Genomic DNA, 7,169 nt, shown 5'->3' with positions numbered 1-7,169 from the left:
CTGGATATTTGCGTGGACGGATATTATGCGCATCCTTTTCGAAACAGGCTGGTGGCCAGCGCCACTAAGCCAGTGTTGCGAACTCACTATGTTGCCTTCATTATCATCATCATCAAAAACCTATTTTGCCATTTTTTTTATGCGTGACGGATGACGTCATAGAGTTACTAACAACTCTAGAGGAAACGCTGGGCCGGAAAAGTAGGAACCTCTGGGAACCGCGTGCGTCTATTTGTCGTACAAAAATCCCTCACGTGACCTGATCCTAGGTGCCTAGGGACAGCATCATTTAGGGATTTTTGAGAAGGCACGATGCTGGCGCCGAGCGACGCCGTGGCGTGTTCGTCCTCGGCGTGATCGTTTTCTGGACCGCGCGTTGTTCAACATTGCTCATGTAATCGTGCGTGCGTTGCTTATGTGTTGGTTGTAGGTTCTGTGTTACTTGGTGGAAAGCCGTGAGTAGTGGCGGTGCGGCAATGCAGCTTTGGCCTCGATGAGCTCTGGCACTACAGAATCTGCGTTGTGTGACCCGTGCTTTCTTGAGAACCCGGCGGTGGTGACAATTGAAATATCGAAGTGGATTAGCGCTTCGGCAGCGAAGTTCTGCGAACCGCGATGTGGCGTCGCCGTGTCCGACTTTAACGGACATCGAGGGATGTGCTGCTCGCTGCAAGTCATGTAAATGCAACTGCGTCGACCGCCCGCTGTTCAGCGCTGAATGTGTGTTTGGTGTGCTGTGCTTGAAACGAGTGGTGCAGCCGTGCAGCGGGGGTGTTTGGAGGAGCAGAGTGGCTTAGGGTTTGCGCGTTCAAAGACATGTGCTCCCGTCTTGGTCTCATTAGCGGCTGTTGCGGGATTGTGGTGTGCTAGCTCCTTCCCTAGTATAAAGTTTACGACGCTAATACACAGCATGTTCACGTTTTTCCGCGCTATATGTCATTTGCATGACGGCCGAGTTGAAAACGAGACATGTAGTGTTCTTTGCGTTTGTGTGTTGTAAATTACTTTCTATTGTGGAAGTTCTGGGAGTCTTATTACGCAAGGAGTGCGAACGTAAACAAACACATGTGTTGTCTGAAATTTTGAATTACCCATAATACCCTTTACGACTGATAAGTGGGCTACACGGCCTGTGTGAATCAGCTACCGTATATTGCGACGCTCTTCCGTGTGGTAGACTGATGCATGGTGCGCGTTTATTTCTTACTGTTGTAAAAAACCACTTGTTTATTCACTCAATACAAATGTACGGCTTCTTCGCCGCAGTACAGCTTAGTTACGCGGTGAAGCATACTAAATGTGGGAGGGGGGGCCGCTATCAGCCAGCATAGTATGTCCACTTAGGTGACCTGAGAGGCGGCGGGTGCGCGAGTGTATAATTAAAGAAGTCTTATTATGTCCAGTGACAGTGGGCCCTTTTCACTTTTAGTATGCTTCACCGCAGTACATTGCTTAGGCTTCACCGCGACATAATAGTGTATTGCGAGAAAGATAATCGTAAATGGCCTAATTATGCAACGTTTCTTTTGTAGCTTGCTACACCGCAATACAGGGTTGTAAATAAGAATCGTGCAGTAAAGCATACTAAGAGTGGAAAGGGCACATAGGTTTACACTGTGCTCATTATTTTCAATTGTGACATAATTTGCAAGTGCATCTGTGCTCGTGGTAAGCTTCATTGACAATTCTTTGTATATTACAAATTCATATTGCAGGGAAGCTTACTAAAGCACATTCGCCATTACGGTACGTGTTATTCACCTTCAATGCAGGAGCACAATGCGGATTCTTGCCCCTGCTTTTGGCTGGACTGCACATGCTCTTTGAGAATTGATTCATTGTTCATAAGCGCACTGGTACTTTACTCTAAACTGGAGGGCTCAAGTTGATATGAAAGCACAATTTTTATTAAGGGGACAAGATGTTGCCAAGATGGTTGCAGCACAGCTTCTTTTTTCTACCAGGCACCTTTTCTACTTGAAGCTTCCATTGCAGTGTTTCGAACATAATTGAACCAGCACATAGTGCATATAAATATTGGACACTGATTGGGAACATCACCTAAGTTCATGCCCATATATAGTAAAAAGATGTAGCACGACCAGACAAAATAAAAGAAAGGGGTGGGCAGTAGCAATACTAAGTGTTAAATGGTGCTTTATCCTTTTCCTTGAGTTTTCTGTTTTTGTGCTTTTTATGAATCCTCCGCAGTAACCATGCGAGTGCTGAGCTTGAGCTTGTTGGTTTCAAGTCTCATGGTTGTTGCTAACAGAACAGTGTGATAAACGAACAAGGGCTTGGAGGCATCCATTCACCTTGCTTGCCTCATGGTGCTGCTTCATAAGCACTGTGAGCATCCAGGCCAACTAGGAAGGGAGGTTTGTTGCAGTTGCTTCTGAACTTTATTGCCACCAAACCAACAGTGCTCTCAATGACAGCTTTTGGACAGTAGAATGCTTGCACCAAGCAAAGTCTTAAGAAGGAGGAATTCAGGATGTGCAAAATAGGCTTTTGAAGCTGGCAGCATTACTGAAGGGGCTTTGCCCATCTGCCCTCTTTATGGATACACAAAGATGATTTCCTCTTTAAGAGGGATTGTTTCAGAGGTCGTTACATGGCAACAGTGTTGGGTGTTTAGTAGCTTGTCTTTGCCCACTGTTAATAACCTGTTCCTTCTGCAGTGCCCCTGTGAAGTGCCTACTTTTTGGACACAATGTGCTCTCCGTGCATTCATGCATTTTTAGCTTGTAAAGACGTCTATTACCCCTTGCCTCAAGCTGGTCTTTGCTGATGTCACCCAAGAAGGCATTGGGGAGTATGGCAATGTACGCTTACAAAACACTGTCGATACCAGTGAAACTAAATTAATGGAGCTGCTGTTCTTTTTTTGTCCACTCCATCCTTGTTAGTTACAATGAGCAATGTCCGAACAGAAGGCATATGTAGTTGGTCGTGCATAGCCTGCGCACTAAGACTTGTTGGCATGTTATGACCTCAGCACAGTGTTAATATGTAAAAACCTTCTGATGTGTTGATGACTTCCTTCTCTTTATCATGCTTTGCCTGGTGGAGCCAGCAAGTGGGTCAACCAGATGTTCAACAGGCTTCCCACTAGTTTTCCCAGAGTCTCCTTACCAGGGTGCTGCTCATAGATATCTGTTTTCTTGACCTTGCACTGCACTTCAACCATGGCCACACCTGCTAAACCTATAGCATGCGATCAAAAAAGTGCTATACATCATGTTGCTCCAAACTCGTAACATGTGCTACAAGGCCTTGAGGAACACCCGCATTTATTTACGCCCTCATCATACTGTATGAAGCTTCGCATGATAAGTGCGACAATTAACATCTGCTGGTTTCTCAGTGTTATTCCTGTCCAGCTTACTGAAAGCTATCCTGAGTGTTTCAAAAAGCAAACGACCGCTGCTAGACAAGAAGTGCTTAAAACAAGGGTCGCTATAACCACATATGTCACACGAAATGAAGGCCACTGAGTATACAGGCGGTTTACTTCATCTCCGACAAGCTTGGTTCTCCCTTTGCTAGTGAGTGAACTCAACTTGCCCCGAATACATGGCCTGTGACAAACTATGTGCCAGATGCTGTGTCCCCTGCAAAGCTGAAGATGTGTATGAGATCCTGACACCCTGCAGCGGCTTCTACACTGGGCAAACAGGCTACTATAAAAACGACTGCCTTTACTAATATGCTAATAACATGAAAACGGGCAGAAATTTGGCTATTCATTGGACCCAACTGCAGGTGCAAGCCACCCTTCCACCAAATGTGTGTTGTTCACAGAAACTGGAGCTATACAAATGCAGATAAAAACAATGATGTTTGAAAGTAGTAGAGCTGCACTATATTCTGCACAAGCAGTGCTATCTGCAGCGCTGGTTCTCTATAGCCACAATTCATGGCTGCACCACCATGCAAAGGCACTATTCTTGAATTATTAACTTCTATTATATTTATGGTGGCCATATATTGCAATTACATATCCACATTGTGTGCAATATGGTTAAATGTCAATTATGATAGCCATTCCTGATCTGAAATGCAACAAAAGAGCAAATATAGGCAACAAATTGCAATTCAAAGACACAAAAGACAACCAGTGCACAGGATAAGTGATAGACTTCCTTTTATTGAAAAAGAAACGTGACATGTGTCATGCCACCAGCAGTGGGTAGCAATCTTTCAAGCTTGGGTGACAGAGGCAAAACTTAGCAAAATGCTACAATCACGCTGTGAAACGGCCTTGGACACAAAAAACCTACATCATATTGTACAGGATGAAAGGGCAAGACTCCATCTAACAACAGTCTGTGGCACCACATATTTGACATGGTGTGAAAAATGTTGACATGCCCTACCCATAAAGAAAAAGCAACAAACACAAAACACGCCTTAAAATGCAATGAGCAGAGTCTGAAACCAAGAAAAAACAACCCGAAAAAGGTTTCGCTAAGTCTTTCAATGATTAAAATTGTCAAACTGTATCATCACTTCTTAATGAACCTGCACAGCTGAAAAGGAAGGAAGGAAAGCCCAATAGCAGGGCTGCAGAAAATGTCACCGAATAAATATACTTTGCTTACCAACGATACCCGTGGTTTAGTTGTGGTCTGTGTATAAACTAATTGTGTATAAACTTTTCTTGTTTAGAATGGTTTAGCGGATAGGGAAAAAATGACCATAAGAGCACCAGGTGTATGCATAGTCTACGCACAAAAAGCCACTGCTTTCTTACTTTATTTTCTCTGTACTACTATTCATGAGTATTTAAGTGCCTTAATAGCACTGCTAACATCCTACTGCAAAACACAAAATTGGGCAAGTTGTGGCATAAAGAAAATTGCAGTTTCACTCATAATGTGAAACAATGATGCAGCAGCTGGTGAAATATGCGCAGGAAGCTTACTTCATGCAGTGTTTGTTGAAGTGAACACTTGCCAATGCAAGTCGGTAATCTCCTTAAAAAAGTAAAATAAGTAAGAGTCGTATTTATTTGTTGGAGTTGTGCCTCAGTGTTGAAGTGGAAATACTTGGCTTTTCTTCCTCCTCTTTCATATACGGACTTAGCCACTGATCCACACCAAAACAACCCTTTAGCTTCTTACTGCTGAATTCGTTTTGGTTTTCTCAAATCTATATTTTGGCTACCCATTGCTAGGCCTCTCGCTTTGCTTGAGGAAAACAAGACACCAACAGCTCCATCCAGTAAATGTGAGAAGCCAAGCACTAGAAGAAGATTAATGAAGCAGATGCACTCAATCATTGTCATCACATGCAAGAAGAAAACTTAACATAGGACTGCCTTCATAAGTGGGAAGGTCATGTGTAAGAACTTGAAGGTGTGGATGCCAGCTCTATATACACTACGCAGACATTGAGCAGGTGTTAGCCAATCTAGGCACCTGTTGGCTATATCATGCTCTCCGGTATCAGTATTCACCACGATTGTACCTTCAGCAGAGTGGCTGAAATGTAGAATTGTGGACTTCCACTCTTTTGATCGTATGTTTGAATCCTCGCAGCACAATGAGAACTTTATTTGCAATATTCTAGCAAGAAATTCGGGAATTCCAGTGACAACACCAGTAGACATCGGAACAACCAGGGGAGTTAGCCCATAGCAGCTATTGCTGTAAAAAAGAAGACTGGCATAAGCACAAGAATTGAGATGGGCATACTACATGCCTTTGTTCTGGTAGTGGTCCACTACTTTGGTGCTACAGTTAATGATCTCCACTGTCACTGGACATAATAAGACTTCTTAAATTATACACTCGCGCACCCGCCGCCTCTGAGGTCGCCTAAGTGGACATACTATGCTGGCTGATAGCGGCCCCCTCCCACTTTTAGTATGCTTCGCCGCACAACTAAGCTGTACTGCGGCGAAGAGGCCGTACATTTGTATTGAGTGAATAAACAAATGGTTTTTACAACAGTACAGAAATAAACGCGCACCATGCATCATTCTACCACACGAAAGAGCGCGCATCGCAACATATGGTAGCTGATTAACACAGGCCGTGTAGCCCACTTATCAGTCGTAAAGGGCATTATGGGTATTTTCAAAATTTCAGACACACATATGTGTTTATGTTTACGTTCGCACTCCTTGCGTAATAAGACTCCCAGAACTTCCACAATAGAAAGTAATTTACAACACACAAACGCAAAGAACAGTATATGTCTCGTTTTCAACTCGGCCGTCATGCAAATGACATATAGCGCGGAAAAACGTGAACACGCTGTGTGTTAGCGTCGTAAACTTCATACTAGGCAAGGAGCTAGCACACCACAATCCCGCGACAACCACTAATGAGACCAAGACGGGAGCACGTGTCTGTGAACGCGTAAACCCTAAGCCACTCTGCTCCTGCCACCCCCGCTGCACGGCTGCATCAATCGTTTCATGCACAGCACACCAAACACACATTCAGCGCTGAACAGTGGGCGGTCGACGCAGTTGCATTTACATGACTTGCAGCGAGCAGCACATGCCTCGATGTCCGTTAAGCAAAGTCGGACACTGCGACGCCACATCGCGGTTCGCAGAACTTCGCTGCCGAGGCGCTAGGCCACTTCGATATTTCAATTGTCACCACCGCCGGGTTCTCAAGAAAGCACGGGTCACACAACGCAGATTCTGGAGTGCCAGAGCTCATCGAGGCCAAAGCCGCATTGCCGGACCGCCACTACTCACGGCTTTCCGCTAAGTAACACAGAACCTACAACCAACACACAAGCAACGCACGCACGATTACATGAGCAATGTTGAACAACGCGCGGTCCAGAGAACGATCACGCCGAGGACGAACACGCCACGGCGTCGCTCGGCGCCAGCATCGCGTCTTCTCAAAAATCCTTAAATGATGCTGTCCCTAGGCACCTAGGATCAGGTCACGTGAGGGATTTTTGTACGACAAATAGACGCACGCGACGCGCGTCCCTGTACATGCGTTTCCCCGCAGGCCGGCTGAGGCCGGTGAACAATAGAAGGCAGCATCCACGTGACCCTGCGTTCCCGGATGTTAGTTCCCTAAGTTGGTTTCCAACTGTCTCTATGGGGCCACTGAATACCTAGTGTGTCACGTGATTGGGGAGGTTTCTTCCCTGTATTGTTGCCGGATTATACAACAACCCTAGTGTCGGAA

Source organism: Dermacentor andersoni, chromosome 8 (assembly GCF_023375885.2).
Source record: "Dermacentor andersoni chromosome 8, qqDerAnde1_hic_scaffold, whole genome shotgun sequence".
NCBI classification, from domain to species: domain Eukaryota; kingdom Metazoa; phylum Arthropoda; class Arachnida; order Ixodida; family Ixodidae; genus Dermacentor; species Dermacentor andersoni.
Note: the sequence above shows the minus strand (reverse complement) of the source record.